The 15,851-nt window shown below is 38.8% G+C and overlaps 1 long non-coding RNA gene across 2 annotated transcripts in view; it reads right to left on the minus strand.

Moving 5' to 3' along the window:
• Positions 1-15,851, minus strand: part of LOC115944040 (uncharacterized) — an 892,253-nt gene that overhangs the window by 823,199 nt on the left and 53,203 nt on the right. For both annotated transcript variants that reach the window (XR_014140819.1, XR_014140818.1), the window contains exon 2: positions 4,391-4,654. This is a non-coding gene — a long non-coding RNA (uncharacterized LOC115944040). The remainder of the gene's footprint in view (positions 1-4,390; positions 4,655-15,851) is intronic.

The following is a 15,851-nucleotide window of genomic DNA, read 5'->3' on the forward strand; positions in this document are numbered from 1 at the left end:
TTACTTAAGAATTCACATTTCTAAGAAAAGCAGCCTTATTAAGCGACATTTGCTCAATAGGCAATTTTCCCCCATTTAATTTTCACAAATAGATCCCGTTGAAATGTATTTCCCCTAACAAAGACTGCACATTAACAATAAATGATACATCTTCAAATTATAATTAATGTCAAGAGCTTTATTTTGCTTCCAAGCAACTTACAGAAACATGTTATTAATATAATTTAATTTAGGGGGTAGGCATTTGTTTTCCATTTTTAAAAAGGTGTTTCTGAAATTCTGGCCCTGTCAACATTATTTAAACATTCTTGTTCCATGCCTCAATATAATAAATTAAATCAGCATTTTAATTGTGCCCATGCTTTGTGGTTCCTGGAAGTACAAAAAGATTCTCTACGAGCACACAACATCCCCCCAAAGAAAAACCCTACTGAGTGATTAATTGCTAGTCTGGAAGATATAAATATGTCTCTCAATAAAGATAATATGGAATGTTGAAAGCTCTAGCCTTATACATCTCTGTAGGGCACCTTAATTTAGCAAACACCTTTTTAATTCAAACAAGATTCTGGCTCTAGCATTCATGGACAACTCCATGATACACCATTCCTCTACTGATCAGCATATTTATTTTAACTAGCATCATTTCGTACATGCATAAGTATCAGAGGGAAATTGGGCTTTTTTGTGTGAATATATAGAAATCTCAAGTTGTTTCTGCTCCTTAAGAAAGGAAGAATTACAAATGATGGAAAATAACCTTAAGTCTTTTTATTTATTTATTTTTTAAGATTTTATTTATTTATTTGAGAGAGAGAGAGAGCACATGAGAGGGGGGGAGGGTCAGAGGGAGAAGCAGACTCCCTGCCGAGCAGGGAGCCCGATGCGGGACTCGATCCCGGGACTCCAGGATCATGACCTGAGCCGAAGGCAGTCGCCTAACCAACTGAGCCACCCAGGCGCCCTCCTTAAGTCTTTTTAAAGTACCATCTTTATATACAGTATTTTAGGTTACACTCTGATATCACTCATGCTTCATTCTGAGTTAAAGGTTTGGCAGAGGGCACCTGGGTGGCTCAGTCGGTTAAGCGGCTGCCTTCGACTCAGGTCATGATCCCAGGGTCCTGGGATCGAGCCCTGCATCGGGCTCCCTGCTTGGCAGGAAGCCTGCTTCTCCCTCTCCCACTCCCCCTACTTGTGTTCCCTCTCTCCTGTCTCTCTCTCTCTGTCAAATAAATAAATAAAATCTTTAAAAAAAAAAGGTCTGGCAGAGACTATTCTTTTATAAACTAAGACATGAACCAGCAGTTGAATTTGGCTATGCCTGAACCAAGTAGCTACCATTATCACGAGAATGGAGAGAAGCTTAGAGAAAGGACTTACTGGCCACTTCCCTTACCTCCAAATAGTTAACACAAGAATTGATCTAACTTCTAGAACTGTTTCTACAAGACCAAAGTAAGAGCAATTATACCAATCTTTTAAACCAGAAATTGGAAAGTCAACTAATTTGAAAACAGAGATGACTACCAGAACTCAAGACTAGAAACTGGTTCTTTTAAATTAGAGAAATGTCATGTGTAGCTTTTTTAGTTAATGCTTTGTATTTATGATCATAGCATTCATTGCCGAACTAAATACCACATCTCCTTCACACGACCAGTATGGTTTTTTTTTTACAAAGGGTATCAGGGGACAAAATTATCATAGATCATCGTGGTCAGTCTAGAAATCTAGGTTATCACTATTTCTCATCATTCCATTTAAAACAAGATGAAAGTAAGTTTCCCTAAAAAGCCAACACAAGTTTGGCCAAGGGGAAAAAAAGTCATTCGTATTCAGACTTCCACTCTATTGCTATTTGTATTTCTAGATGACCCTGTCAGACAGAGATTTTAAGGGTGATCATCACACATAATTCCAAGGATTAAATCACTCATCGAACAGTTGGAGGTCTGTGGTAGACTGCAAAAATGGCCACAATATTTTAGCACCTCCCATATCAAGAGGTACAGCATATTTTTCGACCCCTTGAATCTGGAGTGGTCTTGTAGCTTGGGCCCATAAAATGCACAAAAATGGCAATATAGCAATCCTGAGCCTAGGCCTCAAAAGGCCTGGCAGCTTCCATCCTCAAACTGTACCTACCATGGGAACAGACCCAAGCTAGCCTGTTAGAGATTGAGAGCCCGTGTGGCAAACAGCCCCAGTCATCCTGGCTGTCCCAGATGTGGCCATTACAAACCAGTAAGCCCAGGCAATCTATCAGCTGACTATACATGCATAAGCAAGCCCAGCCAGGATTAGCCAAGCTTATCCTACACCAGAGGAAGTGCCCAGGTTAACCCAATCAACACTGTCAACCAGCAATATTATGAGCTTAAATAAATAGGTATTTTTTAAGCCACTAAGTTTTGGGGTTGTAATTCATAAATATATAACTCATAAAGGTCCTATAACCTCTTAACTAAATCTTCTCAGACTCTACGCTCCAATTCAAGTTTCCCACTATGTCTATAGTCTTTACCAGGTACTAGTGTACATACTCTGTTTACCTAGTTTTGTTTTAAGATTTATTTATTTACTTGGGAGAGAGAAAGACAGAGGGTGAGAGCACAGGGAGGGCTGAGGGAGAGGGACAGAAGCAAACTCCCTGCTGAGTGCAGAGCCCAATGCAGGGCTCGATCTCACAACCCTGAGATCATAACCTAAGCTGAAATCAAGAGTTGGACACTTAAGCGACTGAGCCACCCAGTTGCGCTGACCTAGTTCCTTTTTTTTTTTTTTTTTTTTAAGATTTTATTTCTTTATCTGAAAGAGAGAGTGAGCATGAGCAGGGGCAGAGGGAGAAGGAGACAGAGTAGACTCCCTGCCGAGCAGAGAGCCTGATGTAGGGCTTGGGGGTTCAATCCCAGGACCTGAGCTGAAGGCAGACACTTAACCAACTAAGCCAACCAGGCGCACCCGCCCCCCCGACCTAGTTCCTTTCGATACCATTTTTTTCTTTAACAAAATTTAGCAATTAGCTAAATAATGCCCAGTATGACTTTCTAAAGTATATCTAAATACTTGTGATTCTCATACAAATGCCCTGAAGGCAGAAACCATGTTTTACATTTATTTTGTATTTTCCAATATAGGTATTAAATAAATACTTGGTTTGATTTGAAAATAGCTTAAGTTTGCAAGATCTTTAAATTCCATAAGATATCTGTATCCTTATCTGTAACATGTCAGTATTATTAACCTATTTCACCACAAAAAAGATTGAGTAATTTTTAAACTTCCACATTATTTTACAAATATAACAAATTTCATAGTAAGAAAACAGAAACTAGTTAAAATTTAATACTTCTACATATAGCAAAAGATACAAAAACATAATTAAGACCACAACTAGAGGGGCGCCTGGGTGGCTCAGTCGTTAAGCGTCTGCCTTCGGCTCAGGTCATGATCCCAGAGTCCTGGGATCAAGCCCCACATCAGGCTCCCTGATCGGCAGGAGGCCTGCTTCTCCCTCTCCCACTCCCCCTGCTTGTGTTCCCTCTCTCGCTGTGTCTCTCTGTCAAATAAATAAAATCAAATCTTTAAAAAAAAAAAAAAAAACCCACAACTAGAGAAAACAGTTACTATGTATTTAACCAAGAGCTAAAATTCCCAATATACAAAGAGCTCCCATAAAGCAACAGAAAAAGATAAACAATCTAAAATAAAACTGAGAAAAAGATATAAATTGGCATATTCAGAAGTACAAAGGAAAAATAAAACCTGTGAAAAAATGCTTAATCTCATAATCAGGAAATATAAATTAAAATAAGGAAATGTTTATCCATCAAATCATCAAAAATTAATAAAATTAAATAAGATCCAGTATTGGTGACTATATAGGGAAATAGGCCTTCTTACACATTCTTGATAGGAGTATAAAGTGTTAGAGTAGGTTTTAGGAGTACACTTGGGCCATATCTATCAAAATGTTAATGGGGCACATGCTTTTTGAACCAAAAATATTCACTGAAACCTTTTTAGTATTAAAAAACTGGAAAGCCAAATCATCATCAATACTCTTAAGGTAAATATTGATTCATCCATCTATGGAAAGTACACAAAAATTTAGGAGAATCTGATACAGTTCTATGCACTGACATGATAAGATTAAAAAATTTTAAGTTTAAAGGGAAGGTTGCCCAAGAAATATATAATACCATTTTTTAAAAACAGTAAGTACATAAATGCATAGAAAGAAGGCTAGAATGATATGCATTTAAAAAGCCACTATTAGTGTGGTTGTGAGAGTGGAGGAAGACCACTACTTTCTTCTGTATCAACTGAATTTCCCAGAAGCACTGATTTATGTGACTGGTGTATAATGTGTTTATAGTACACATACCTCAGCAGCAGAAAGGGGCAGAGCATAGATGGGAGTCACATAAGGAGCCAGAGAAAGAGCTGTGCCTTCATGGAGGAAGCCTCCACTTTCACCCTGGTTCAAAGCAGTGGAGTGGTCGGCATTGCACACAGATGGGAGCAGAAGCTAGCACTGGGTGCCCTCGTAACATGACTGCCTCAATGTCAGAGGAGATAATGGGCAGTTAGCTGCACTGGAGACCCAGTGTTTCGCCTCTCGGAACCACACAGGGCAACCTCCTGGAATCTGAAATTAAGAGAAACAAGATGAGCCTTTGAAAGTTAAACATGAACACCAATACAAACTGGATCAGAGGAGAGAAGAGAGGCCACCTGAAATACTAACAAAGTTAGCAGTTATATTCACCAAGTGATCTCCCATTCCAAGCACCAAGGACTTTCACACACTGTATCTCAGTTAATCTTCACAACTCCTCGCTTTTTGTTTTGTTTTGTTTTCAAAGATTTTATTTATTTACTTGAGAGAGAGCACGAGTGGGGTGAGGGACAGGGGGAGAAGCAGACTCCCTGCTGAGCGGGTAGCCCAAGGCTGGGCTGAATCCCAGGACTCTGAGATCATGACCTGAGCTGAAGGCAGACGCTTAACCGACACCCAGGCACCCCAACCCTTTGTGTTTTTAATTTATTGAAGGCAAATGAGTTTAGAGAGGCTAACGAAATTAGCAAGGGTCACAGCTTATCCGAGGCAGTGCCAGGATTTTGAACCCAGCTCTGTTTAATTCCACACCTATTTTCTTAACTAACATATGCTCTCTCCTCTAACAGGGACAGAAAGGCCTCTGGGTCAGCAATACTTAACTGTATCCTTGCTGTATGTATCAATATAGCCAAGGATAAAATGCATCAATTAAAAAAAGCATTCTTAGCCATGGAAGCAAAGAACAAAGGGTTTCAGACCAGCAAAGGTGATAATGGTGCGTTTTCAAATACTTCCAGAGCAGCAATGACTCTGATCCAAGGATCTATTTGGTTCAAGTAGCAGGCCAACTAGGCCGCAAAATTTACACAAGAAATCAGTTTTTTCAGCCTGTCAGGATAAAGGCCAGGGCCTAGACAATAGATTCACCAACGTAATATCACCTCAGGAGACCTCCTTAAAAAACCAACAGTTCCTCCATGGGTCCACAGTGAGCCAATTTCCCCCAATTTGGAACCTCTATGGTATATTTCCACCATCTTTTGCTGATTCAGGCCTGCTCTGAATTCACACAAGGCATTGATGAAGAATATATATCACAAATCTATCACAAACGTAGGTCAACTGGATTCTCCCAGGTTCTCCCACAGACCCAGAGATAATACATAAAAAATTGGGGCAAGTAGAGTGAGAGAAAGAAGTGGCAGCAAAGAGTACTGTGTCCTTAAGCTTAAGGAATGGATTTATGAAACAATTGTGGCAGAACACACTGATAGAAAATTCATGGACACTTTTATCTGTTTTACATATTTTTTTGGCCTACATGAGATTTTGTTTTTGAAGAAGAAGAATGGGTTCCACTGTTTTACACAAAAAATTTGAACACCAGTGACATAGGAGGAGAGAATGGCAGATGCAGTTTAGTCAAGTAATGACTATGGCTTCCTTGGAAATCAATTTTCAGGCATTCATGACTATGGTTGATTGAGATATGTGGTTGGCAAATGGATTCCAAGGAGTTCTCCAGAGTGGCTCTATCCCAGTATTCGCTGAAGAGTCTGACTTATAACTGTAGAGAAGCCCTCCTAACTAAAACCCTCACTCCAAACTTCAATGCTAAATAGATGTACATTTTTTAGGCAGTATGACGGGCACAAAGGGAATGAAGAGCTTTTTGGAAATACTAAGCAATTCCTTTTGAATGGAAACCCCTATCAGGAGGCAGAGGTAGTTCTCAAAATGGGCTCTGGAGCTGAGCCACTGAGTTCAAACCCCAGAGCTACTCCTTAGTAGCTGTGTGGTCTCAGGAATTACATCTCAATTGATGTAAGTAAAATGACAATCACATATGGGTACATGAGGATTAAATGTCTGTCAAGTGCTTTGTATTGAGGCTAGCACAGAGTAAGTCTCCTCAATTGTCACTTATATTATCACAGTGGGAACAAAGATTTGAAGATGAAATAGAAAGTGGTTTGGAGAAGAGAAAGCAGTCCAACAGAGGGAAGGCATGCAACAAGCATGAAATAAGGAGCGTAAACAAGGGAGCTGGGGGACTAAAGGAGATTTTGTGATTTTCTTATGTTTGGGCCTTACTCCATAGGGTTGTTTAGTAATTCACTCATGCAGAAAAATATCTGCTAAGAGCTTATTCTGTGCCAAGAACAGTGGCAGAAATATTGAAAGAAATAGAAGGTAGATAACAAGGCAGGATTCCTACTCTTAAACAAATCCATTTGTTCAGAAACAAAGACAAATAATTACAATAGGGTTACAACAGAAGTACGCATCAAGTGCTACAGGAGCCCAGAGGATGCAGTGACTGTTTGACAAAGAAGGGAGAGATCTTCCTGAAACAATCAATAGTTGGTCAGAGAGGGGATTGCCCAAAAAATGACAAGAGATATTTAGTAAATCTCAGCAGTTTTTCTACCCACTCAGGAAGTTTAGAAGAGCCGGGATTCTAACCTATTTTGTACCTCTCTGCATTGGGTGAAGCTAGAGCAATGGACCCTAAAATTCTGCTTCATCAGACTCCACAGTCTTCTTAAAAATGAGAGGACATTCCCAATTACCTATGGAGCCACCCCTGAAAGAAGTTTACTTTCCTGAAGCTGATCACTGTTTTGACACTTAGGAGAAACTCTGGCAAGGAGAACTAAACTTCTCTCTCTTGTGCAACAGTTCATAGTTGTTGCAGTTGAGGACGAAATGAACTGTGCATTCACAAATGGAAAGAAGCCAGATGAGGATAACAAAAATTTTATATGGTATAATGTTGGAGGGGGTAGGCTGAATAATCCCCCTCCTCAAAACATCCATGTCCTGACCCCCAGAACCTGTGAATACGTTACCTTACTTGGTAATGGGCACTTGACAGATGCGATTAAGTTAAAAATCTCCAGAATGAAATAGGATGATGGAAGGAGACATTACAGTGATGTGCTTTGAAGATGGAGGAAGGGGCCATGAGCCAAGGAATACAGAGTCTCCATAAGCTGGAAAACAAAAGGAAAAAGATCTCCCCAGAAGCCACCAGAAGGAACACAGCCCTGCCAACACTATAAGCCCCATAAGACTCATTTCAGACTTCTGACCCCCCAGAACTCTCAGAATATAAATTTATGGGGTTTTTTTAAGCCACTAAGTTAGTAGTCATTTATTAAAACACCAACAGGAAACTAATATGGCAGAAAGGGGTTTCCTCCAAAGACCTCCAAGCCCAGGCAAATACTTAGTCCTCTCAACATCCTAGAGAAGAGAAAGAAAATGGAGAAAGACGAGTTTGAGCAGGTCATCTGAGACTAAAGTCAAATCCATAGCAGAACAGAGAAAATACCAAGTTTAATACCTGGAGGGAGACATGATCCTCCCAACTCCAAAAACGCAGCTTTCTGGAGCTTCATTTGAGTGAGGGATTTGGATCCTGCCCCGGCGGAAGCCCAGGCATTTCACCGTGATAATTTCTCAAGATCACAGTAAAGAAGATGGTGGTCCACATTTGGTTACCCTCACTGACAGCACAATGATGTTCCACGCCCCAAGAACTGGTACTGACACACTGACACCATAACTAGGAGTGCCTAGCCCCACCCCAGGATAAGAAGAAAGCATGCCTGATCTAGCCACAGAAATGAAGAGAGAAAATTCTCTTACACTCCCTGAGTCGTCAAAGTTTGTGCTAATGTTTACGAGAGAAACAGGAGAAAGCAAAGTAGGAAAGAACATACATCTGCATCATTCACATCCCCAAGGAGATAAATGGACTAAGAACTCTAGGTAATGCCACATTTAGTTCTTTGCATCACGCCTAACACGCAGATCCCTTGCAAAGGCATTTAAATGCTATTATCAATAACATCACCTTCTAAAATAAACATCTTTTCATCTATGAAATTTTCCCCATTTTGACCATGTAAAACCTGCAAATTAAACATACACCAGGAGACAAAGGCAACAAGGCAGACAATCTCCAGCTAAGAAATTTGAAAAAAAAAAAAAAAATAGGGAATAAAAAAAAAATCAACCTTTGATGAAATAATTGCTTCTGCTGTTATTTTTTTGCTATTGCTTCAGAAATGTTCTATCTCTCTCTCTCTCTTTCTTGTCCCTATAGTGTGGTGCCCCGCTGCTGTGAAGATGAAAGGCCCAATCTCTTTAAAATTTCATGCAGAGCTCTTCACAACATCGAAGCTTTAAAGGCCATGGCAAATTCAACATATTGTTACACTTGATGGAAGGAGATAAAAATTACATGCAAAATATACTGTATATTCATTGTCTGGAAATACTATAAAGTTACAGCTTCCCATATTTCCTTAACCAGTATGGACACAGACATTTCTGATTTCAATATTTAGAAACACAAAAGATACACATGGAGTGAGTATTGTAGCAAAAATAAGAATGAAATTCAAACCACCTAAGGTTAGATTAGGGTCCTAGGATATGTGAATAGTTTTATTCATCGTTTTCCTAAATTGTTCTAGATATGTGAAGCATATTTAAAAGACACCAAAAGATACAAAGGGCAAAAAAAAAAAAAGATTTTCTGAAACTTGAGTATATCATGGGGTTCTTTGCCCTAAGTTATTCTCTATAAGAAAAATGTAGGGATAACAGATTTTTAGGTATAAAATTATAACACAAAAAAACATTAAGAGCTAGAACTAAAGATAGTGGAACAGAAAGCACAGGAATCACAAAAACAAGTTTATCAATCATTATTTAATTTTAATAAATACTTTATTTTAAAATGTATTTTAAATTCTAAAGTTCAACATCTAAATTTTGGTTTGTGTTTTGCTGTAGCTGTTTTTATATGGCCCCACTGAGCCAACCTCCTACATTTGTATTCAGTCACTCTTCTTTCAAACATTTACTGAACATCTATTATATGACAGGAACTCTGCTAGGTGTGAAAAAAAGAAAAAACAGAAAGATGTAGCCCCCGCCTCGAGAGGAATTGCAATGTAGTAAAAGTAGATAAACACAGTAAAAGTTAAGTGTGATAAAGCCTTAGAAGTCCTATGGCTGAAGGAGGGACTAGTTCTTACTATAGAAAAAGAAAAAGTTGTATCCAGGAGTCACTCTTTGAGCGGAGGTTTAGACACCTTTTGGGTGCTGATAACATAAGCCAAGGCAGCAATGGTGGAGTGGGGAAAAGGGAGGGATTTCAGAAAAATCAAGAATACAAAATTTACAGCACTTGGCTACTGATTAGAAAGCAAGAGCATGACAGGAGTGTAGGACGAATCCCAGATTTCTAATGTTGCCATCATTCACCAATTCATTATTTCAACAGTTATTTACTACCAGGTAAGTGCCAGGTACTATTCTACATATTGGAGACAACAATGAACAAATCATAAAAGAATACAACTCAGTAAATTTAAAGAGGATGGTAAGTGGAACACAGTCAACAAATGAGCAATTACTATTAGGATATATAAGTCTCATAAAGAAAATAAAACAGGGCAGGTTTACGGAGCAAAGAGAAGGCCAACACAGCTACAGCATGGTTAGCAAGATGCAGTCTCCTGGGGATTAAGGAGTGTACTTGTGATGAGCACTGGGTGTCATATGCAAGTGTTGAATCACTAGCTGTACACCTGAAACTAATATTACACTCTACATTAACGAACTAGAATTTAAATAAAAACCTGAAGAAAAATAAAGATGCAATCGCAGAGATAGCTATGCACGGCCAGATCACATAGGATATATAGGCCGATAAAGAGTTCGGAATTTAATTGTAATGGAAAAATTTACATCTTTTAAGCAGAGGAATGACAAAAAAAGAAAAAATCATCAGGAAAATAGATTAGGGAGTAAAAAGAAATCAGAGAGGCCAGCTTAAAGGATCTTGAAGTGATCTACGCTGGAGGTGATGGGGACTTGGACCACAAAGGCAGTAGGTGAGAAAAGTCAGGCACTCTCAGGGTCCCTTTTATATGGCCCCATTGAGGTGGAGTTGACAGGTCTTGCTAATAGGGTGGCTGTGCAGGGTGATCAACTTACTCCTAGGCTTTGGCTTTAGAAACTGGGTGGTTAAAGCAACCAAGATGGCAAAGACTTAGAGGCAAAAACAAGGTGGAGGAACATTTAAGTTAGACGTATCAAGGAAGCAGTTGGTTTTGGGGGCCCGAACTCACAGGAGAGGTCAGGGCTGGATATGAATTTGGGAGTCTCTCAGAATGTAGATGCAAAGTCAAGGGGCTGAATGAGATCACATGGGGGGTAAGGGGAAGTACTATCATAGATAAAAGATCCCTGAGACTCTCCCACACCGAGAGGTCAGTCAGAAAGGGTGACCAAGTTCAGCAAAAGAGCAAGAAGCCCCAGCCACAGAGACAGAAGGGAAACCAGGAAAACATGCTGACACAAAAGCCAAAGCGACAGACAACTTTTGAGGAGGGAGTGGTCAGGTATGGAAAAAGATCTGAAAAGTCAAGGAATATGAGGTTATAGACATGACCCCTGGATTGGAAAAAAAGATCATTGGTGACCTTAAAACCAGAGTTTCTACGGAGTTGAGAGGGCCAAAGACTAGGACTGTTTTGAGAAGAGAATGAGACATAATGAAGTATAAACAGCCAGTGTCAGCAACTTTTAGGATTTAAATTTTGTTGTAAAAGGTAGCCAGGAGATGGGGCCCTAGACGAGTTGGGGATTGGGGACATGTGAAGTTAAGGGAAAGGTGATGACAGAGCATGAATTTATGTGCTGATAGTAATTCTGTAAAGAGGCAGAAATTGATGATGCAAGAAAAAGAAGCCTTAAAGGCAAGAGATGTGATCCAGAACGTAAAAAGTGGGGTTTCTTTTAAAGGAGTAGGCATTTAATTTAAAAAAAAAAAAAAAACTGTAAAGGACATTTCCATATTTATGAAATTTGAATATAGAGTATATATTAAATGACATTGTTGAATCAATATTAATTGCCTCAGATATGAGAATGGTAATGTCATGTAAGAAAACGTTCTTTCCCTAGGCAATAAACAGTGAGGTATTTAAAAATGAAATAACATGACATCTCTAATTTAGTTTCAAATGATTTTAGAAAAAAGATGCATAAGATAGACAAACTAATTGATGGATAAAACAAATATGGTAAAATTAACAATCAGTAAATATAGAAGTTTGGTTAGGTGTTTGCTGTGCTGTTCCTTCAACTTCTCTATTGATTTGTAGTTTTTCCAAATGACAGTTGCACAGGGGGAAATTACAGAGGCTTGGGATGACTCCCTCCCCAGCAGACCTTCCAAATCAGAACCTCTCTGGAGATGGGACCCAGGAATCCATTTTTTAGGAAAGCTCCTATGATGATTCTGATTAACAGCTAGATTGTGATTAATTATCTATTGCTGCATACATACTTATTGGCTTAAAACAACCACCATTTTATTGTGTGAGAGTCTCAGGGATCTCTTATCTATTGACAGTACCCACGCACCACATGGTCTCATTCAGCCCCATGACTTTGCATCCACATACTGAGAGACTCACAAATCTGTAGGCCAAGAATCTGGGTGGGACTCAGAAGAGCAGTGTCTCTGCTGGGACTGTAAGATTCAAGACTGCCTTACTCACCATCTGGAGCCCGGGGGCTGGCTGTTGGCTGAGGCTGCTCCATGTGGCCTCTCTCCAGCAGGATAGCCCATATTTCTTTACCTAACAGATCAGCTCCCCCTCTAGCTATACAGAAGCTGTAATACCTAGGTTTAGCACTGCAGATCACTTCAATCACATCCTGTCAGTCAAAGCAGGTCACAAACCCAGCCCCGATTCAAGGAGGTAGAGGAGACTCCATTTCTTGATGGGAAGAACAACATCACATTACAAAGGGGTTGTGGAACATGCGTGTGTGAATCACTGCAGGCTGTTTTAATAACCAACCACAGACACCCACTAAATTAGACTACCAACTTAAATAATACAAGCCCCAACTTAAATACAAGATTGTGTTATAATATAATTATCCTGTCCATATGTAAATGGGTTCTTCTAAAATTATTTTTAAAATAATTCATTTTCTTAATTTGGAAGAAACTAGCAATTTAATGATGGTATTAATTTGCTCAGTAGACCATAAAAATTACAAAAGTAAAATTCAGTCTCTCCCACTGATTCCTAGTCTCTGAGACCCAGATTCAGATCACAGAGGTTTTATAAACTGAGGGACAATCCAATAAATTCTAGAATCCTAGCAAGCTCTCACCAATCCCACAAATAAATGGAGAGTAAAGCTGGAATAAGGATGTTCTTGTGTACAGAGTAGCTCTTCTGTACTCATTCCTGCCCTCTGGGTGATGACAGAGGCCATAACCTACAACCTCTTCCCCTTTGGTAACTTCTCAAAGGTTCATTAGTTTATCATCATTTCACAGAGGTGGTCAGGCCTTCAACCAGGACCTTGCATGGGAGGAGGACTGTAGGGCCAGGACTTCCCAAAGCAGAGTGATAGAAGATAGGAGCCCCTGCTCTAGCTCTTGTAACCATTACCAGAGCTCCCAAATAATGGATGATTTTGATTATGTTCATTTTTGATACTTATTAAAGCACATGTATGTTCCTGTCTAGAATGGCTCTTTACACATGGTCCTTAGTGTGGAAAAAGTCTAATCACATCAGCCATCAAAATCAAAAAGCAGCATCTGATACTATGCCTAAAAAATTATTAAGGTATGTATAAGACTAACCCATCCCATGCCTCTTGTTAATCTCAGCCCTATTCACATATGCTACCTGTGATGGTACCTGCTGGAGTTGCACAGTATGGCAGCTCCGAGTGTCAGTGCTAGATTTTAAACCCAAGTCCACCTGGCTTAAAGCTTGAGCTACTTGGACTACACTAAGCAGTGATAAAATGAAAGGTATGAATCTCTGATTCTTCAGAAAGTCAAAAGCCTCCTTCTTGGAATCAATTAGGTAGATGAGGAAGCATCTGAATTTCTCAAGGGCTCCTGAAATCACCCACAGAGTGATGAGTGGAAATGCACTGGAGTTCCTTGGGTTCTAGCTCCAACTCTGTCATGAATGAGATGTAGGACCTTGGGCCAATCACTTCTCTTCTCTGGGCTCTTTAACTTCACCTGTCATGGGAAGAGTTTCTTTTATAGCTGATTACTCTTAAGACCAAGACCATCTGTGTGTGCTCATGCACATTCATATGAAGAGCACTTTCATCAAATGTATGCACTCTCTAAGGACAGGTAAGTATTTGCAATGAAAATGTTACCATCAATTACAACACACTTTAAGAGTGTACACTTCATAAGTTTTTACTTTGTCCTATTCTCTTTTAAATAACAACTTCCACTTGACAGTGTACTTAGTTTCAAATATATTTTCCATTTCAAATTTGTATCTTTAAACTCTTACCATCTTAAAATTAGTTTTTTCATTTGCAAATGATACCTTCCAAGTTCACTTACATTACATAAGAAACAACAAGTGTTGGTGAGGATGTGGAGAAAAAGGAACCCTCATGCACTGTTGGTGGGAATGCCAACTGTACAATCACTGTGGAAAACAGTATGGAGATTACTCAAAAAATTAAAAATAGAACTACCCTATGATCCAGTAATCGCACTACTGGGTGTTTACCCCAAAAATACAAAACCACTAATTCGGAAGGATATATGTACCCCTATGTTTACTGCACCAGTGTTTACAATAGCCAAGATATGGAAGTAGCCCAGACATCCATCAATAGATGAATGGATAAAGATGTGGTATATATATACAACAGAATATTATTTAGCCATAAAAAATAATGAAATATTGACATTTGCAACAATAAGGATAGAGCTAGAGAGTATAATGCAAAATAAGTCAATCAGAGAAAGACAAATACCATATGATTTCGCTCAAATGGAGAATTTAAGAAACAAACAAACAAAAAACATAAACCAAGGTAAAAAAGAGAGGAGAGAGGGAAAGAGAAACAAATCAAGAAATGGACTCTTAGCTATAGAGAACAAACTGATGGCTACCAGAGGGGAGGTGGGTGGGAGGATGGGTGAAATAAGTGATGGGGATTAAAGACTACACTTAACATAATGAGCACAGAGTAATGTAGAGTTGCAGAAGTATAGAATTGAAAATATATAGCATCCATTCATAATAAAAACCCTAAACAAAACAGGTCTAGAACAAACATATCTCAACATAATAAAGGCCTTATATGAAAAGTCCACAGCCTACATCAATATTCAGTGGGTAAACTGAGAGCTTTTCCCCTAAGGTCAGGAACAAGACAAGGATATCCACTCTCATCAATTTTATTCAACATAGTACTCGAAGTCCTAGCCACAGCAATCAGACAACAACAAGAAATAAAAGGCATCCAAGCTGGTAAGGAAGAAGTAAAACTTTCACTATTTGCAAATGACATGACACTATATATAGGAAACCCGAAAGACTCCACCAAAAAACTACTAGAACTGACTAGTGAAGTCAGTAAAGTCGCAGGATACAAAATTAATGTACAGAAATCTGTTGCATTCCTATGCACTAATAATGAAGCAGCAGAAAGTGAAATTAAGAAAACAATTCCATTTACAATTGCCCCAAAAACAGTAAAATATCTAGGAATAAACTTAACCAAAGAGCTGAAAGACCTGTATTCTGAAAACTATAGAATACTGGTGAAAGAAATTCAAGATAAGATGTGAAGAAATGGAAAGACATTCCATGCAAATGAGTTGGAAGAATAAATGTTGTTAAAGTGTCTATACTACCCAAAGCAATCCACAGATTTAATTCCAATCCCTATCAAAATACCAACAGCATTTTTCACAGAACTAGAGCAATCCTAAAATTTGTATGGAAACACAAAAGACCTCAAATAACCAAAGTAATCTTGAAAAAGAAAAAAACAACTGGAGGTATCACAATTCCAGATTTCAAGTTGTATTGCAAAGCAATAGTAATTAAAACAGTACGGTGCTGGCATAAAAATAGACACATAGATCAATGGAATAGAACAGAGAACCCAGAAATAAACCCACAATTACAAGGTCAATTAATCGTCAACAAAGGAGAAATGAATATCCAATGGGAAAAAGACAGTCTCTTCAATAAATGGCCTTGGGAAAATTGGACAGCCACATGCAAAAGAATGAAACAGGACCATTTTTTTTCACCATACACAAAAATAAACTCAAAATAGATTAAGGACCTAAATGCGAGACCTAAAATCATAAACATCCTTTAAGAGAGCAATCTCTTAAAGGAATCTCTCTGATGTTGGCCATAGCAACACCTTTGTATATATGTCTCCT

Source organism: Leptonychotes weddellii, chromosome 16 (assembly GCF_054177405.1).
Source record: "Leptonychotes weddellii isolate Sample4059 chromosome 16, ASM5417740v2, whole genome shotgun sequence".
Taxonomy (NCBI): domain Eukaryota; kingdom Metazoa; phylum Chordata; class Mammalia; order Carnivora; family Phocidae; genus Leptonychotes; species Leptonychotes weddellii.